This window comes from Lagenorhynchus albirostris, chromosome 7 (genome assembly GCF_949774975.1).
Source record: "Lagenorhynchus albirostris chromosome 7, mLagAlb1.1, whole genome shotgun sequence".
Classification (NCBI taxonomy): domain Eukaryota; kingdom Metazoa; phylum Chordata; class Mammalia; order Artiodactyla; family Delphinidae; genus Lagenorhynchus; species Lagenorhynchus albirostris.
This window is the reverse complement of record NC_083101.1, coordinates 79,804,234-79,824,410: the sequence shown is the minus strand read 5'-3', so window position 1 is coordinate 79,824,410 and position 20,177 is coordinate 79,804,234. Positions and strand designations below refer to the sequence as shown.

At 39.9% G+C, this 20,177-nt stretch overlaps 1 long non-coding RNA gene across 2 annotated transcripts; it reads left to right on the top strand.

Moving 5' to 3' along the window:
* Positions 1 to 5,876: 5,876 nt before the first annotated feature.
* On the top strand, positions 5,877 to 19,308 carry LOC132522960 (uncharacterized). 2 transcript variants are annotated; one of them, XR_009541391.1, is made up of 4 exons: positions 5,877 to 6,089; positions 6,522 to 6,705; positions 12,596 to 12,683; positions 18,707 to 19,308. It is a non-coding gene; the product is annotated as an uncharacterized LOC132522960 (long non-coding RNA). The 2 variants fall into 2 exon arrangements; XR_009541390.1 differs by having other exon boundaries at positions 12,591 to 12,683.
* The last annotated feature ends 869 nt before the right edge of the window (positions 19,309 to 20,177 follow it).

The following is a 20,177-nucleotide window of genomic DNA, read 5'->3' as shown; positions in this document are numbered from 1 at the left end:
TGCTTGAGTTTGTAATTTGCTATTATTCCACCTAGCATTATATTTCGTGCCAGCAGTCACACTTTATCCGAGAGCTTTCTGAATAATTTCAGTTCATCAACAAGAAGGAAGATTAATTCCTCAATGGTAAGGGCCATGAGCTGAATGCTGTGCCTTTACCTTAAAGGGGTAGTGGATATATTGCATGATGTAGTATCTGGACATTTATAGAGCCAAGGAGCTCCTGAGTTCTCCCCCTTGAGAGTGCTTATGGAAGCTTTAATAAACTGTTACTGTGAGGCAGTAGAAAGGACCTGGGCTGCAGTCACAAAGTCCATTACTTACTGTGTGAACTGGGTCACTTCATGCCCTCTCTAAGCCCATTTCCTCTGCTATGAAATGGGACAATTATATCAATCTCATGAACTGTGGTACAGTCGAATGAGATTCTGGGTATCTGGCATGTTGAAGGTTCAATAAATTCCTCTTGAATTTGGATTCCAGCACATCTCTACTTTCTATTCAATAAATTGAATTCTTTCTGTGAATATACCCTGAGTAATAACTTCTAAGTTCCATTTCCCCAAATGTGGAGTAGTGAGTTACTTGTTCACAGTTACTGCTGCAGTTGTGCAGTGTGGTGAAGTGACATAATTTTGCTGCCCAGGAAGGCAGGAACCCTGGCTGTACCTCTAACCTACTGAGTGACGTTGAAAATGATATTGACTCTCTGAGCCTACTTCCTGATTTGTAAATTATGCCACAGGGCGGTTTGTGGTGTGGAACAAATACATTCTAAGTTTTCTTCTGTTTTGAATATTCCCAAGGTAGAAAAGAAAGTTCTTTCCATTCTGGGCTATTGAGTCATACCTTTGCTCATAGTAATTCATTAAGAAGCATTATTACCAGTAACTCTAAATGATTCCCACAGAAGAATTTAGCAGGTAATGAAGTCATTGACAATAAATGATTTGCTAACTAAAATGTGGTACAGTCCTATGAAGAAGATAATTTGTTTTATTATCATTTAGATGTATTAAAAGAAGGTCATTATCATTCAGTTCCTGAATTGTATTGTATGAATATTTGTTGATTTAGCAAATAAATAGATGCTTGCGTTCTATACAGGCCACCTATGCAATAGTGTCAAACAGGAGCATGGGCTATTTGGATGTTAGAGGATGGGAGGGTCTGTGTTCTGATCACTTGCCATACTGCTGTCCTGAAGTAACACCTTTGCCTGCAAAGATCCTGCAGGCTAATTTCAGCAGCTGGGAAACCGCCCGGCTGTCATGGGCTTTAAGGTACACTGCTGCACGCATTCATCTGACTCTAGATCGAGGGGAGCTTGCAATGATGTGACCTCAGCCCCAATATGGAGCCTAATGGAAAGTGATAAGTCATAGATACATATCCAAATATTTTTGTCAGAATAAATGTGGGACTTGTATAAAAGTTGTATACACACACAGAAAAGAGTTACCTAGATCACACAAGGATCAATGCTGATCTTATTCAGGACCAACTACTGACACAGACTAGCAGGGAAATTACATAGAAGGAGTCCTTATGCTTTGAGGTGCTTGGGACATCTGCCCTGTCATGTGGTCCTCCTATATAGCCACCAAGCTCTGTAGTCAGCCAGACCCAGATTCAATTCCTACTGCTGCTTATTAGCTGTGCAGCTTTGGGCAGGTTTTCTTTTTTGTAACGTGAGGCTAAACATAGTACCTACCTCGCACATGCTGAATGTGAGAATTAAATGACATAATGTATATTATATGCTTTGTAAAGGGTTTTTCACTTAGTAAACCCTGAAGTGTTATAATTATTCATGATTATTTTGTTATTTTATTATAATAACAATTGGGGACTCAGAGAAAGTTGCCCAAGGTCAGACAATTAACAACTAACTGGTAGGGCCAGGCTGAGCACCCAGGTCTATCTGCCTATGATTATACCACGCTGCTGCAAAAGGGAGGTGAACATGGTAACACCGACAGCAAAGGAAGAACAGGCTGACTAATTCTACTGTGAGACAGTCGATCCTGGGCAGAATCTTGTCCATCGGGAACAGAAGTGTCAATCTACAGCAATCCTTCCCACAGGCTACAGACCCTAAACCTGGGCCTCAGGGGCACTCCTGAAACCAGTCAAACCTAAGCGGACCTACTTGTGAACTGGGGTTAAAATTTAACAAAATAAACACTGAGCAGTGCAACAAGTATAGCTCCTTTATTTTGTATAACTTCTCTTTTGTCTTCCTCTGTGCTGCTGTCATACCCCCCCGTTGACACGGTGTACTCTGTGAGGCAATCTCCTTCCAAATCCCAAAATTCAGAGTGGGGCACAAATGCCTCTGGTTTTCCTTCTCACAAACTTTCTGGAGTTTTCTTTTGCACAGCCTTTAAGGTGCCAATTTGAAGCAAAGGTGGGTAGGGGAAGCCAGGGCCCTAGCATCTGACCTCTCGCCTATCTTTTCTTCTTCTTTTGGTTTAAGAAATTTATTTTCTATTCCTGTCTTATAGGAACTTTCCTTGGGTTACCTCTGAGTCCACTCTACCCACAGCTTAGAGAAAAACTATGTATTTTCAGACATATAATCATTGTCTCTTATTTAAAAAGGAGATTTTAGAATTTATAATTTTTTTTTCTCTCTGCAACATTTGGCTTTCAAGTCTTTATCACTATTAAATTTTTAAAAACACTTTTGTTGGTGTGGTACTGACCTCCTCCTTCCCTAGGACAATATGACCCTTGACCTATCTTTACGGCAGATGGATGCATGGGAAAGAAAGAAAATAACACCTGGATTACTCAGAAGTTACTGAGGAAATGATTGAAGATACTTAACATACATTATCCCCATGACACTGGTGAAGATCCATGGTTATGCCATTAGGATGGATCTTTCCTTCATTCACTTGTGAATATTTACAGAGAGCCAACAGAGGCCAGGCACTGAGGATGGCAATAAACAACTTTCCCACTTTTCACAGCCCAGACAATAGCACTGAGATCATCCACAGATATAGCTGTCTGATTTCATAGCGCCTTGGAGAAGCCTTGCAGAAAATGAGTTGGTGTTTTTCTGGACTGTCTGTAATGAGCATAAAGATACTTGCTTTTTGAGGGACCATTGCATCAAGCCCTCTGTTCAGGGGTGCTATATCCCAACCCTGTCTACATTTGTATTGGTTATTTATTTTTGCCATGATGGTGATGGCTTGCAGGGTCGGTAGAATGGACACTTCCTTTTAAGGTGCCTTCTTATAAGCACTTGCTCTCTGTTTGCTATTGAAAGAGCATCTTGGAATACAATTATACAATCTCAAATGAATAGTTAATGGGATGAACTAGAAATACAGGAGGTTTTTACGATGGTGATTCATGTCCTGCCAGTTTAGGAGTTGTTTTAACCACAAAAACACCTGAACTTACCACAGAATTAAAAATCAAGAAATCTGGATTTGAACTCTGACCCTGCGTCTAGTTCTTGACATGGGGTAAGTTACTTTACCTCTCAGAGGTTTCGTTTCTTTATCTGGAAAATAAACACTTTGACTAAATGGTCTCTAAGGGCACTTCCAGCTCTACCAGACTGTGCTTCTTCAGCATAGGTGTTTTTCTTCTTCAGGAACTTTGTGTGGAGCCAGGATGTGGTCTTGCTGCAATCTTCTCTGGTTGTATAATTTTTGGGGATTGGATAGATTGTTGTCATTTGTCAATTTTCTAGTTTCATTTTCTGGACACTGGTAAGACATACTCCCACCAGTCTTGTATGGGAAAACATTGAACATTGAAATCTTACCATGTACCAGGCACTATGCTAAGCACTTTATAGACATTCTTATAACAATCCTATGAAGTAGATATCTTTTATTCTGTAGTTTATAGAAGAAGAAACTGAGGCTTAGAGAATAATTTGTCAAGATCATAAGCTAAGGGCTTCCCTGGCATTCCAGTGGTTAAGAATCTGCCTTCCAATGCAGGGGGCGCGGGTTTGATCCCTGGTCGGGGAATAGGATCCCACATACCACAGGACAACTAAGCCTGTGTGCTCTAGAGCCCGCGTGCTGCAACTACTGAGCCCGTGCGCTGCAACTACTGAGCCTGTGCGCTCCGGAGCCTGTGCACCACAACTAGATAGAAACCTGTGCGCTACCATGAAGAGCCCGCGTGCTACAGCTAAGACCCAACGTAGCCAAATAAATAAATAAATAATTTTAAAAAGAATAATAATTAAAAAAAAAAAGACTCTGTGCTCTCAATCCAGGGGGCACATGTTCAATCCCTGGTGGGGGAACTATTGATAAGATCCTGCATGCTGTACGGCGCAGCCAAAAAGAAAAAAAAAAATCACAAACTAATTACAACCAGGGCCAAGATTCTAATGGTGAGTCTGTCTGGCTCAAAGCCAGGCTCTTGACCTCTAAGTTATCTATTTTGTGCACCAGTTCCTTGGGTGACACCTGATCAGTCAAGGATCCAGGATCCTGAGCAATGAAGCTTATCCAAGTGCTCTGACCAGTGTGATAGCAAAGCCCGCATGGAAATGAGCAATACTGTTTTCAGAATAAGCTTATCATGTAAAGGTGTGACTTCGAGGAAGGTGGGTCCTATGAGCACATACCATTTTCTGACAAGACCTCTAAATCAGAGGTTCCCAAACCCCAGGCCACAGACTGGTACCAGGCCACGGCCTGTTAGGAACCGGGCTGCACAGCAGGAGGCGGGCGAGCCAACGCTGGCATTACCACCTGAACACCCCCACCCCATCCATGGAAAAATTGTCTTCCATGATACCGGTCCCTGGTGCCAACAAAGTTGGGAACTGCTGATCTAAATGTGTGTTGCTGAGCAGAGATGGCCAATCAACCGTGTGCTTCTTTTTTTTTTCTTTCTACTGTGATTTCTTATTCCTCATGAAGGTACATTTATTTGAAAACCTCTCCTCTATGTTTGGCTAGTAAGAAAGTTACAAAATGGAAATGCCTCTCTTGGCCCCTTTGGCCCTCCTGGAGCCATACATATCTTGTTGCCAGAAGCAAACAAGTCTTTCAAAGCAAGCAAGACTCTGAGGCTGTTTTTTTGTTTTGTTTTTTGTTGTTGTTTTTGCTTTTGTTTTTTAGTTTTTTGCTTCTTTAGGCTTTTAGTCACACAACTAGAGCTTAGAATTGAATTTCACCCACAGCACATTGTAGAACAGTTTGCAAGAACTCCACCGGGAGCCCCCTGGCAAAGGATGTGTCTGGGGCTTGGTTCTTCTTAGTTCACACTGATGTTGCTACACAAGCCAGTTCCTGCTATGGGCTGAGAAGGGAGGGCACCATCACTTTTCAGCAGCTCTTGTTTCTAAGTGGCTGTTTTGGGAGGGAGCCCTTTGGAGTTGGAAGAAATACTATTCTCTATTGCCATTTGTTTGGCTGTGGCAATAAAGAAAATTTCCACTGACATGAAGAAGCCATTCTAAATATTTTAATAGATGGGAATGGCTGCGCTAGAATGATCAAAACACCAAAGTAGTGATAGCAAGTATAATCACCAACATTTATGGAGAATTTTGCAGGAGCTTTGCACATTATCTAAGTAAATTCTTTCACCAGGCTTGGGTGATAGATATTATTATCTCCATCATGCAGATGATGTGTAGAGAGTTTAAGAGACTTCTCCAAAGTTGCAATTCCTGTCACTAGGAGAGCTGAACTAGAACCAGGGTCTCTCAGAATCCAAAGCCAATGATTTAGGCTACTGTGCAGACTACCTACTTCTAAGTTTGAACTTTTTACATTGATTACATGTTGAAATATTTTGGATGCAGTGGGTTAAAGTATATTATTAAAATTGATTTTACCTGTTTCTGTTAATTTTTTAGGATGGCTACTAGAGACTTTAAAATGACATAAGCCACTCCCACTATGTTTCTATTGGACAGTGCTAGACAAGGGATTAAATAACAATGGAGATGCAACTGGAGAAGTTGATTGGATCCTAAGCTTGGAAGGCCTTGAAGAACATTTACAAATCACCCTGAGAGTGCCAAATTTTGCCCACAACTTATAGAAATATACAATGTCTTCACTCAAGGTTCACGGCTTTTATATTGCCTGGTAAGTATAACTTTTGACGTGTCAACATCCACAATTATTTGAGCCAGTCACCTTTTTCAGTTCTTTGTTTATTGTGTTTTATGAAGCAGTTAAATATTCGGAAAAAGCTACCAAGAATGAAGGTAAGGAAAGAAGAGGGCCCAGTAGTGCAAGGGGATTAGGAGACAGTTGTATCATTTCCATCTAAAAGCGATGAAAACAAAGGCACCAAGCCATTAAAATGCAGGGTGTGCTCTCTGGCAGGCCTTTGGCAAGAGGCATAACTACTTACTTAAATGGGTCACAGCCTGACTGTTAATTTCCATTCATGGAATTTGTTTCATTTTCAGGTGTCTCAGTTAGCTCCAAGGTGATGCTTTATAAATAGTTGTGAGGGCATTGTGGAGGTAGTCAGAATTTCCAGAGTGGTCATCATTAACTTCTTTTTGTCAGTGTTTCTCCACCTTCTGATGAGGCTTCAGCAGAATCCGAGCTCTTCTCCTGGAATCAACCAGCAAGCGGTTATCAGAATTCTCCAGCCACTCCTGGATACCACTGCCAACAAGCTGGAAAGAATTGTGCAGGGGAAATGCCAGCCTTGCTGAATCAAGCAACTTCTTCAACCCAAAGTTGACTGGTAATTATCATGGTGGCATTCATGGGACTGCAGGGGGTTCCACGAGCCCAGACCCGGCTCCACCATATTTGCTCAGTCCAGGGTATTGAAATGTTTCAACTCCAGGCAGAGAAGAGCCGGCAGAGGCAGGCTATGCAGGCAGCAGTTGTGGTACTAGCCCTCTGAATTCTGGGGTTCTTCTGGTGTGATTGGATTGTGGATAAAAGAATAAGAGCTGACGGTTGATAAAGGCTGTGCTACCCACAAGCTCATGCTTTTGATTCAGATCTAGTCTGGATGAGGATGAGTGGTCCAGTTTGGATAGTCCCCAAAGTAACTCTAATATGGAAGTTTAGTTGAAGCAGGGCTTTGTAGTCAAATGAATTGAAGTTTAGCCATGATTCTTCAAGCTAACAGCTGCATGATCTTGGCCAAATCACTTCACCCCTCTGAGCTTCAATTTCCTCATCTGTTGAATGGGCATATACAAACTCCCTTCTGGGGTTGTTGTCAGGCTTAACTGAGATGTGCATGTAAAAACACCTGGCCTCCAGCATAAGGAATGCAATGAATCATTCCGACTTTTCCCCTTTAGTGTGTTTTATTATTAAAGCCTTAATATAAATAAGTACCTTCCTTGTGAAACCAAATTCCAACCTTTGGTGATGATCATGCTTACTCTAGATTTTTTTTTTGACTACTTGACTTTGGAGATTGTTCACTTTTAATGATGGTGGTAGTGATAATGATGATGATGATGAGTACTTATCTTTTATTCAGTACCTACCCTGTGTTAAGTGCTTTTCCTATATTATCTCATAAAATCATCATAATAACCCCACGAGGCAGGTATTATTATCCTCATCTGCAGATGAGGAATGAGGTTAAGAAAGATTAAGTGGCTTGCTCAAGGTTATAAAGTTAGGTAGCAGAAGACCTGGGACTTAAACCCAGTGTGAGTCCAACACTGTCATTCTTAACCACTATGTTATATTGTATCCATGCTACTAGTTCACCTCATTTTTCCTCAAACCAAGAGATTTTCTGTGTCCACAAAAGGTATAAAGGGTGCGTGAAAAAGGAACTCTTCCCAGTTTTAAATATCTTTTATAGTTTAAACTTACTTGATATCTTATTGAAACAAAAATTTTAATGGAAAGACAATCAAGAAGTCATTTTGATGAAAGAAAATTGAATTTCTTATTCTCCATAGACATTTAGAGAATAAATGTAATTCTGTGGAGAAAAGAAAATAAATTATGTTTAAACCAGAGTTTGAAAGAACTAATTATAGAGATATACACAATTTAGAAATAATTGTAGTACTTAAGGTTTATGAAAATGCTCGAGATTTTGTAGACATGAAAGCTTGTTTGTGTTCTTTTAAGATTCCAAATGTTACTTTTGTATAAGAGCTCAAAAGTTACGTAATACTCACCTGCTCTCATATCACAAGATATGAGAATATTAGATAAATATGAGAAATTTGAGAATATGAAAAAAATTCAGAAATTAAAGTAAACAAAGCTATTTCTGAGGCCAAAGAAATAGTACTTCAAATAATTGAGCATTTTTCATGGTGTGGGTGGGGAGGCACTCCTATCTGTTGAGTTGACACCATTCAAGGCTGTTATTTACTGCTGCCAAGAGGGTTTTATTAGAATTCTTTTTCTTGGGTTTTGCTCAAAAGAACAAATGCCATTCTAATGCCAATATTGTCAAATGACATTTATTGCTTAGATTTACTTTTCTAAAATTTGCCCTCTCTTTCTTAAATAAAGGTATGTCTCTCTCTAGGATACTAAAAGCCGTAATTTTTTTTTATTGAAGTATAGTTGATTTGCAGTGTTGTGTTAGTGTCTGGTGTATAGCAAGTGATTCAGTTTTTTTTTTATATATATATATATATATATATATATATATATTCTTTTTCATATTCTTTTCCATTATGGTTGAAAAAATTAATAATAAATTACAGGATATTAAATATAGTTCCCTGTGCTATACAGTAGGACTTTGTTATTTATCTATTTTATATATAGTAGTCTGTATCTGCTAATCCCAAACTCCTAGTTTATCCCTCCCCTACTCCCTTTCCCATTTAGTAACCATAAGTTTGTTTTCTATATCTGTGAGTTGGTTTCTGTTTCATAAATAAGTTCATCTGTGTCATATTTTAGATTCCACACATAAGTGATATCATATGGTATTTGTCTTTCTCTGACTTACTTGGCTTAGTATGATAATCTCTAGGTCCATCCATGTTGCTGCAAATGACATTATTTCATTCTTTTTTGTGCTAAAAGCCCTAATTTAACTGATGATGAGATTATTCCAAATAAGTAAAGCATGTTTGAGCAACTGGCTTATCAATGAAATTCACATTAATTGCCTTGGAGGAAAATTAGTAAATCTCATGTTGGTATAATAGCACCTTTTCTGTTAAGCTTGATAAAGGTTATTTCTTTAAAAAAAAGAAGAACCATTTTCACTTTATTAATCTCATTATTCTACTGAAATAGCCCAATGACCTGAACATTGCTCACTTCATGGCTTTACTGGTACCTCTAAGAACTGGTGACCATGCTTCCTTGTTGAAACACTTTCTTCGTTTGGCTTGAGACATCACTTTCTCTTGGTTCTCCTATTCCACTGGCTGGTCAATTCCCCTTTATCTTCTGACTGCTAAGTGTTAAAAATTTCAGGGTGTAGCCCTAAAACCTTTTCATTTCTTGCTCTTTATTTATTCCCTCTGTAATACCATCCCCAGTCTCTTAGCTTTGAAAGCATCTATACACCAATGATTCCCAAATTTACATTTCTAGCCCTCTTTCCTAAATTGAGGTCTCATGGTCAACCATCTACTCAAATCTTGACTTAAATATCTAGTAGGGATCTCAAACTCAACCTGTCCAAAATCAAACTCCTGATTCTCCACCGACATCCTTCATCTCAGGAAATGCTAGCTCTGTCTTTCTAGCTGCCAAAACCTTATTTTCTGTCTTCCTCTGACACTCCACCTCCATCAGTAAATCCTATTGGCTTTACCTTGAAAATACTATTTATCAAAAATCTGAGCACTTTTCACCACTTCCATTGCTAATTTTCCTGGTCTAGGCTTCCACTGTATTTCACTCCCTCACCTGAATTATTTCAAAAACTCCCCAACTGGGGCTTCCCTGGTGGCGCAGTGGTTGAGAGTCCGCCTGCCGATGCAGGGGACACAGGTTCGTGCCCCGGTCCGGGAAGATCCCACATGCCGTGGGGCGGCTGGGCCCGTGAGCCGTGGCCGCTGAGCCTGCGCGTCCGGAGCCTGTGCTCCGCGACGGGAGAGGCCGCAACAGTGAGAGGCCCGCGTACCGCAAAAAAAAAAAAAAAAAAAAAAACTCCCCAACTGGACTCCCCCCCACTACAGTCTGTTCTCCACATAGAAGCAACAATGATCTAAATTGCAGGTAAAATCAAGTTACTCTTTTGCTCAAAACTTTTAATGGCTCCTCATCTCATTCTGAGTAAAATCCAAAGGCAGTATGACCTGCAAGGCCCTACATGACCTTGCCCTCAGCTACCTCATACTTTTATCTCTTGTTGCCTGCCTCCTTGTACGTATTCTGTTCCAGACACACCCCAGATTTCCTAGAACAAATACCTCTCTCACTTTTCAAGGTTATTTGCTCATATGTTATCATTTTGGAAATATCTTTCTTGAGTACTCTTTCCCTCCTCCCTTGTCTTCCTGTATCCTTTATTCCACCTTATTTTTCTCTATAGCACATTTTACCACCTGACACAATATATATCTACTTGTTTATTTTCCCCATTAGAATATTAGCCTATATTCCAGATTCCAGGACTGGCATACTAGATGATTCCAACCAAGCCTCCCAGTTGAAGGCAATTTAAAAAGTTGAAACACACACACACACACACACACACACACACACATTCTTACAAGCATCAGAGACCTACCGAGATATTAAGAGATTAGAACAAGGAAACAATTAGCATTAAAGAGGTGAGTCAAAGCCTCTTTGGACAGGATGATTTACTGATGATGAGAAGAAAATTGAAAAGCAGAGGTTCACTGAGACCTTGGGAAATGACCCACTCTGTAACCCAAAGGCCAAGAGCTGAAATTTGGCTCTGAGACTCTTTGGCAACTCACTGGAAGCAGTTGAGACACAAAGCTAAGCTTTTGAGGACTCAGATGCGTGAAGATTTGGAAACTGGCATTCATCTCCTTCAAAAACAGAGAGGCCGTAGTATAATATCCCTTTTTCTGACTTGAAACACTCAAAGGCTACATCCTGGAGGCATGGGATCTGGATTTTAGCCCAATCTGCACAAAAACTCAAATCTTGGTCCTAGACTGCTAATCTACTCAGGTGTTTTGCAGGGGGAAAATACACTGTGGAGGAAAATAACATCATTCTAGGTCTTAAATTATCACCAAATGTAATTTTAATTTGTCCAGCAAAGTATCAAAGGTTATAAAACAAATGAAGATTCAAGACAAATGCCAACTAATGTAGTTCCAAACCACCTATCCACTCAGCATATGAAAAGGTGCTCAACATCATTAGACATCAGAGAGATGCAAATTAAAACCACAACAACATACCACTGCCCATTAAATAAAAAATAAAGAAGCTGCTGATAACACTGAGTGCTGGTGAGGATACAGAGCAATTGGAACTCACGTGCATCACTGGTATTAGTGTGAAACAGTACAGACACTTTGGAAAACAGCTTGGCAGTTACTAAAAAGTTCAATGTACACTTACCATATGACCCAGAAATCCCACTTCCAGATACTTACCCAAGAAAAAGTAAGATATATACCCACACAAAAACCTGTTCACAAATGTTTACGGTGGCTTTATTCATACTTGTCAAAAAATGGAAATGTTTATCAATTGGTAAATGGATAAACAAACTGCTATAAACATACAGTGAAATAGTACTCTAATATTTGCTGAGTATATTATTTAATAAGTATTATTAAATTATTAAATAAGTATAATATTTAACAAGTATTAATATTATATCTTATTTTAAAAGGAGAATTCCTTTTTAAAAAGCCACATTGACCCTTTCAGCACTGGTCTGACATTTCAGTCACCTCTGTGGACAGCTGACAGAACATATGGAAGTTTTTTGAGAGCCAGAGAATGATGGACCTTTAATTCAGGGAAGGCAGAAGGCTTATCACTTCACATTTCTCCCTTCCATTTGGCTCTCTTACTTCCTCATCTGATTCAGTGCTCCTTTGGTCCTTCCTGCTGTCATCCGTGTTTGGGCTCATGGTCCCCTCTGATATGGCCAGACAGCCAAGGATGTTCTCACATGAAGGGCATTTGCCGTGGGCTCAGCTGCCTCACTAATTTGGCTGATGTTTTACATCCCCTGGAGCAGGAGGGAGAAGTAGACTTGTAACTTGAGGACAGGACCTTGTCTTGCGCTTCTGTAGTGACCCACCATGGCCAAGCACAGAGCCTTAGACGTGGTAGGTGCCCAATACATGTTTGCTTTGTGTACAGATTTGGTTTTTTTAAAGATACTAAATGTAGTTCCTAGCGTCCTCAAGTGTACTGAATGCAAGTTAAAATTACTCTGGCAGGAGTCATACTTAATTCATTGGAAGAGAAATAATAACCTTGATGTCCTCAATTTAAGAATATCAGCTATGTAATATATTTTCATTCATTCGTGTATTCAGCAAATATTTATTGAACATCTACTATGTCCTAGATGCTATGCCAAATTATTTAAGTTAAAGGGATACATATCCAAGAACAAAAATCAACTGTTAATTACAAGTTTCAAAGATATATATTGGTCTTTGCATATTTTGCTTCCTGGTGAATTTATTTTTCCTTTTCTTTCTTTTTTTTTTTTCCTGTAAGGAAAGAAGTAGATGTTATACACAGATACCCTGGAACAGTGATTGGTGGCTGTCTCTTCTGTCCCAGTATGCTTAGAGGAGTCAGTTCATTTCTGTGAGTAACAGTAGCTTTCCATCATGGGGTATCTAAATATGGGCAGATTGTTGGGGGTGGGAGTGAAGTATCAGAACTCAGGAGAGTTAGGGGAGCCTGTGTAGTTCCAAATTACTTATCCAGCACCCCCAACCCTTCCCGCTGCATCCTCCTTACCGCCGCCACGCTGTGACGATCAGCTTTTTTTAGTATCTGTTTTGTTCTGAGGGAAGAAGTTTCCCACATTTACTTTCTTTTTCTCAGTGGGAAAGATTCTATTGTTTGACTCTCATGTTTTTGCTACTTCATGTTTTCATTTAAACAGTAACTGAATTCAGGAGATTAAAGATAATACAGTTAAATTGTCTGTTACTAACTGTAGTTTGTTTCCATCCTCCCTCTCTCCCTCTCCCCAGAATGCAAGTACTTCTTTCTTCTTGTGTTTTGATGGTTTTGATTTGATTTTGGTTTGTTTAGTTTGGGGTATTGGCATTGATTTTTAATAACATTATGGTTGGGATTCCACAGAAATGAAACATCTAACAATGTTTAAAGACTTGCATGTGGATGATAGAATCACGTTCATTTTTATTGATGCTAAGTGGTGACTGAATCACTTTGGAGAATGATAAATTTTGTAGTTGATAAATTTTGTTTTCACTTGAAAAAAGAGTAGACAATGTAACATGACAGAAAACAAAAATTTGTATGTTTCCATTATAAATCTCCCCCAAATATTCTAGTTTCCACTAGCATACGTACTTTAACATATCACAGCTATGATCTTGGTGGTTGTGGAGCGCACAGTAGGAAAAAAGAGGAATGGAGGGAACGTTCTAGATTGAGCCCAAGTGGTGTTCATTGCTGGGATTCAGGTACTTGCGGTATTTCCATCCGGAGGATTGTTAACACGGTGCACTAGGGGCCTCCTGAAGAAAAAAGTCCTAAGGAAAGAGCAAAACCAGCGATGAGTTTGGCCAGTAAAAAAGGCTGCAGCAGTCAGAGGTGAGGTGGGTCTTCTGAGGATCACTGAATGGGGAATCGCCAATTAGTGAAGCAGTAGGCTTTCGGTCATTGGAATCCAGCCTTCTAACGGCCATCCACTGCTACTCAAGCATCCCCAGGAGGAGTCGAACCTCCAGACCTCACTCAAGGTGATTATGTTACCCAACCAAACTTGGGTCCCTTTGCCCACTTGCAGTAAAGCCAATCTATTGACGCTGGGTTGTGATGAAGAAAAGTGTAGCATTTATTGCAGGGCGCCAAGCAGAGTTCAGGCAGCTAATGTTTAAAAGGCCTGAACTTCTTGCTTGGCGCCCTGCAATAAACAGTACCCTTTCCTTTACCACAGCCTGTTGTCAATAGATTGGCTTTACTGCCTGTGGGTGAAGGGACCCAAGTTTGGCTGGGTAACAATTTTGGCACCCCAGATGGGATGGCAGTCCCGAGTGGGCACCTCACCCATGGCACATTGGCTCCTGGCCAGTGGCAGCTCTTGGATTCAGTCCAGCAGCAACCTGAGCACCTTTGTCTCAGGGACAGTCCCAAGTGTTTGCCACCGACCAGGTGCTGCTGGCCCATGGCGCTGTGAGGAAGGAAGCAAGAGGAAGGCGATATTCACGGGGGACAGTTTGTCCTGGGAAGGCCCCATAGGGCTCAGTTACAATTATTATTCATTCAACAAAATATATCTGCTCATGTGGGTAGGGAGAAGATTCTCCTTCTGGGAAGGTAAGCTGATCTCTGTATTGTAATGTATACAACAGGCAGAATAGCGCTACATCTCTGAGAAGAAAGCATGCCAGAAACACTCCTTTCCAGCTACATGCTGAGCTTAGGCTCCCCTGACCTCTGAGTACACCACTGACACTGTGTGATTAGTTTGGGATCTGTGTGCTTATTTGTTTTCATGGGAAATGGGTTCATAGCTTCCATTAAATTCTCAAAGGTGTCTGAAACCCCACAAAAACTGACCACTGTTTTATATGTGGTCTCTGCTCGGTCTCATCAACACACATAGCTTCATTTGTTACCTACCTAATGATTCTCTCAAGTATATATTCCCAAACGATCTACTCTTCAGAAATAAAATTTGTAGGTAATATAACCATTCTACAAACACAAAACTAAGCTTAGTACCTTAACTGTAAAGTAAAGGCAATATCTTAAAATGATTTATGATAAAAATTGTATGCACTTCATGCTGGAGAGGGTGTGGAGAAAAGGGAACCCTCTTGCATTGTTGGTGGGAATGTAAACTGATACAGCCACTATGGAGAACAGTATGGAGGTTCCTTAAAAAACTAAAAAATAGAATTACCATATGACCCAGCAATCCCACTACTGGGCATATACCCAGAGGAAACCATAATTCGAAAAGACACATGCACCTCAATGTTCATTGCAGCACTATTTACAATAGCCAGGTCATGAAAGCAACCTAAATGCCCATCGACAGACGAATGGATAAAGAAGATGTGGTATATATATACAATGGAATATTACTCAGCCATTAAAGGAAATGAAATGGAGTTATTTGTAGTGAGGTGGATGGACCTAGAGTCTTTCATACAGACTGAAGTAAGTCAGAAAGAGAAAAACGAATATCATATATTAACGCATATATGTGGAACCTAGAAAAATGGTGCAGATGAACCGGTTTGCAGGGCAGAAATTGAAACACAGATGTAGAGAACAAACGTATGGACACCAAGGGGGGAAAGTGGCAGGGGGGTGTGATGAATTGGGAGATTGGGATTGACATGTATACACTGATGTGTATTAAATTGATGACTAATAAGAAAAATAAAATTGTATGCATTTCAACCACAAATGCTTGCCCACGACTACATGGGAGGACATAGTGAAGTGGTCAAGGGCTAATGCCAAAATGCCGTGGACGTGACAGCTACACATACAGCGGAGCATTTGTGTATTACTGGCAGCTCAGATACCACAAGAAGCATTGCCACTGGTGACAAGATTTTCCAAAATGGAGACAAGTCTTGGTAAAGCTCTAGACAAAACAAAGTTCCCTGATTTATAAGGAAGTTTCATTCCTGAAAAATCTAGTGTACGAAATTCATACAAAACAAACAAAACCACAACCACCACCATCACCACAACAAATTTGGGGTTCTATACAAAAAGAGGAGTTAGGTTCTCAGCTCAGACCATTATAAACAGATGTACTGCCCATGTGAATCCTCCTGAATCCTTCTGAATACAGAAGAGTTCTTCATTGTGTGCGAGTGTCCCTCTCATTTCAGGATGCCCAGCATCCTTGATTCTTGTCCACTAAATAAATACCAGTTGCACATCCCCTCCCATCATTTTGACAACCAAACATCCCCCACACAAAGTCCAGAATGCCTCCAGGGAGGTGGTGTCACCTCCACTGAGAACCACTGACCTACCGGCTACAGTTGAGACTCTTGAGCTTTGCACACAGATCCTTCCTGATCTGGCTTCTGTCTCCCTCTCCATTCCCACCATTCATGCACCCTCCATCCTGCATTTCAGACTGCAAGAAGTTCCCTGACCTGGTGGGCCTTTCCTTGCACATGTGGGGTTCCCTTTGCCTGGGAACGCCCTTTCCTAGTCAAACTTGTCATCCCCTCTTGTCCAAATCCTCTCAGAATGCGTTGGTACTCCCTCATGTCTCCCACTTTGCTTGCTTACCTCTCTACAACCCTCAGCTCATTTCTTCCCAGCTCCATGCCCAGACTGAGAGCAGGAGCCAGGTTTCCTGTGTCTTTATAGTCTGGGGTGGCCCGCCCTGGGGGGTTCAGTTCATGTTGGTTGTTGGGTGACATCGATGTGCTGAGAGGACCCTGGACTTCTCTCAGTTCCAGTCTCTGTTCTGCTTCCAGGTCTCCCACATGGTGTTCCTTCTTCCTAGAATGTGCTCCTTGTTCCCTCATCTCCTACCTCAGCCCAACTAAATCCTTCTCTTCTTCATGTCTCTTGTTAAATGCCGCTTATTCAGGGCTGCTTTCCTTGACCCCTCAGATGGCTCACCAATTATATTATTTGCCCTCACAGTACTCTGCACTTCTCTTTCTTAACACTACACAGGTGATCACCAGGTTCCTTCTCAAGGACCAAGCCAGAATCCTCCTTTTTATTGGATCCTGTAAGCCAGAGGTTCTTCAATCACCCCTAAATGACTAATAATGACTTCTTAGAGAATGAGGTTCTCAAGCTCAATTTATCTTGATTTGGAAAAGCAAAGAAATATGACCGTCTTTTTTTTTTTAATATTTATTTATTTATTTTATTTATTTTGGCTGCCCCGGGTCTTAGTTGCGGCACGTGGGATCTTTGTTGCGTCATGTGGGATTTTTAGTTGGGACATGCAGGATCTTTCAGTTGCAACATGCAGGCTCTTAGTTGCGGCATGCGAGCTCTAGTTCCCCAGCCAGGGATCGAACCTGGGTCCCCTGCATTGGGAGCGCAGAGTCTTACCCACTGGACAACCAGGGAAGTCCCAGAAACATGACCTTCTTGCTGGTACATTTCTTTGTCTGAAACTAGTGTATAATAGAGGATCTATATAGAAGTTTAATCAATAAAAAGTCAGTCACAGGGTCAAGTAGACTTTTTTATATGACCCAGAAAAGGATACAGGCACTCAGATAACCAACATGTGCATGTGATCCTGCAGAAATCTCAGTGCTAATGAAAGCATTAGCATATAGAAGGGAAATGGACTGCATACAACTGGATAAATAGAGGGGTAAGCACTTTATTGTTGAAAAAATGATTAAAATTATATTTGGAGATGTGTAAGTTTTTATTTTATTAAGTAAAGAAAGAAATTCTGCCACTCTATCCTCAAGACTTCTCCACCTGGGAGGCGGGGGGCGGGAAAGCGGGGCTCTGATTTACCTGCCTAAGGGGTCAGCCATCTCCATTTCTCAAAGTTGGAGGCTGCTTGTTTTGTGTGCCTCATGTGTGATCCTTGGAACTAGTCTAGGAGTTTGAACTTTCTTTGAATTTTTGTCTCTATTATTCTTTTTCGAAAATACTTTATATTGGTTTGCCATTCAGTGTTCAGTTCCATATATGCCAATCGTTCTGCAATTCCAGAAGAAAGTTCACATCCTAAGTGATCGAAAAAAAAATGTGTTAATTCTAAAAACTCTTTAGCAGCCTACAGTCAGTTGCTATTAAGAGTACTTTCTTATTATATTAAAAAAAAGAATGCCTCTTTAAAACAAAGCAGCATGGCTCACTAATAATATCTCTGGGTTTTATCTTCCTGCATACTTCATGTCAAAAAGCCCAGGCAAGCTTTTTCTGAGTTTTTAATCTCAATGTAATTCATGCTTTTTTCTTATTTTCATTGCTGTTATTAAAATAAAATTTTAATGTATATACAAAGTGAGGAATACTGACTATGCATAAAGTTAGATATAAGTTCTTGCTTATCAATCTAAAATAGAAATTGCTTTCATTATACATATATCAATTAGCCATCCCAAAATATTTACACATGGGATACATGCAAATAATCACTAATAATGCATATATATGCTTTAGAAGATGACTTTCCTGAATATTCTGGAAGTGCTTCAATTTATAGATTAGGAAGCTAACATACTTTGGAGCTGAGTTAAACAAAATAATTTAAAAAATCAATTATTCCCCATACATAGAAGTAAAACATGACTTACAAATGTATAGTCAACTTACATGTGAATATTTGTAAACCGTGAGTGATTTTAGAAAGAATAGATTCTATTTATGGATTAATTAACACCACTCTAATGGATGATATTTATATTTTTAAATGGAATTTTGCAATAAAGAAAAATTATGAGAAATAAGATTGTGGAGAATAACAGAAGAATTCCAGAAAGAATTCCCTATGAATTCCTATTTACATGGTATATGTATACTAATTACCTTAAAAAAAAAAACTAAACTAACTAACTACTTTGTCTAAAGAGTTATTTTCATGATTAACTGTTGCTAACAGATGATTTTTTTAAGTCATCTGTAGGTCATTTGATTTAATACATATTATTAATTTCCTAAAGGAAACAAGGAAAAGGAGAAGCAATTCTCAATATGTTGTTAAGCACAAAAGAACAAGAAGCAAAGAAATTTTTCTACAAGTACAATAAATGAGGAAAAAGACTGATGGAAGCAATTTTCACATATTGAGATATGGGTAAGTCATTTTGGCTTATACATGATTTGGCTTAAACTTTATGCTAACTAGAACAGCCAGTTTTGTAGTCTTTTAAACATGCATTCTGCATCTGCCTTAACCATTAAAGAAAAGAATGCTTTTAAAAATAAAAATGAAGTAACTGTGGTCCGGGTATCCAATGTGGAGCCAGGTGGCCATTGTGCATGTGATTTCAGGCACATTCCTGCATCACCGAGAACTTCTAGTTCCCTCATATCTCCCTGGTTCTTGATGTCCAGTGGGAGGTGAAGATGATAACTGGCAAGCTTGGGACATGGGTCATCTTTGGATGAGAGTCTCTGAGTCAATAAATGCTTCCTTTAGCTTGTTTGGTAAGGTCACTTGATATCCTTCCTATACCACTTGACATCACAGAAGGTTGACAGCCTCCAGTTATGACTGTGGGAAACTTTTTGTCAGTCTCTACCCCCCGGGGGCAACACTGCATCCCTCAGGGAGGGTCAGCACTTTGATAGCCATCCTGTGTGGTTTTTATATTTTATAATATAATTTTATATATTATTATTACCGGCAGAATGGCCCAGGGAGCTCAGATTCTGACATAAATGTGGTTACCTCCTGTTCTTGCTCAGCCCAGGCTCTGGGAGAGGTGGTGGGACATGGTGGGGAGGTAGGAGGAAGGCCACGTGACAAGCCACCCTATCTAGGGAAATGGAGAGGCGAAAATGGGTTCCCATACCTTCATTATGCTCCTACCCAATCTCCCCTAAGTAAGGGAGCCAATGAATCTGAGGATTTTTGGAAGCACTGCCAACTGTTCTAGAAGCTGCCGGCCGGTAATATTTAAGCTGGAGTCGGTTTCTGCCACCAGGTGGCGCCAAACTGAAGTTAGGACTAGGTTGGATTTGGGTCTCGAAACTGGACCTCAGCTCCAGATGGCATCACTTTATTAACCTCACAGTAAAGGAAACTCACATCTTGGGCTGCTGAACTTTTTACACTCTACTTATCATACTAAGGTGGAATTTTACTGAATGTGTTTGTATGTATATTATTTATCATTTTTTAGAAACAGAAATGTGATAATGTTGTGTATATTGCTTTGCATCTTATTTTTCTCCCCACAAATAGGTCTTGGATAGCTTTCCATAATGTAAATCAATTGTTTTTAATGGTTGAATTGTATCACATTCCATAAATGTAGCATCATTTACTTGACTCATCTAACAATAACAAAATTTTTTTCTACCTTTGTGACTGTTTTTGCTGTTATTAGAAATAATGTAATGAGAATTCTTGAATATGTCTTTGTGACATTTGAAAGTATAGCTGTAGGACAAATTCTTAGAAGTGGG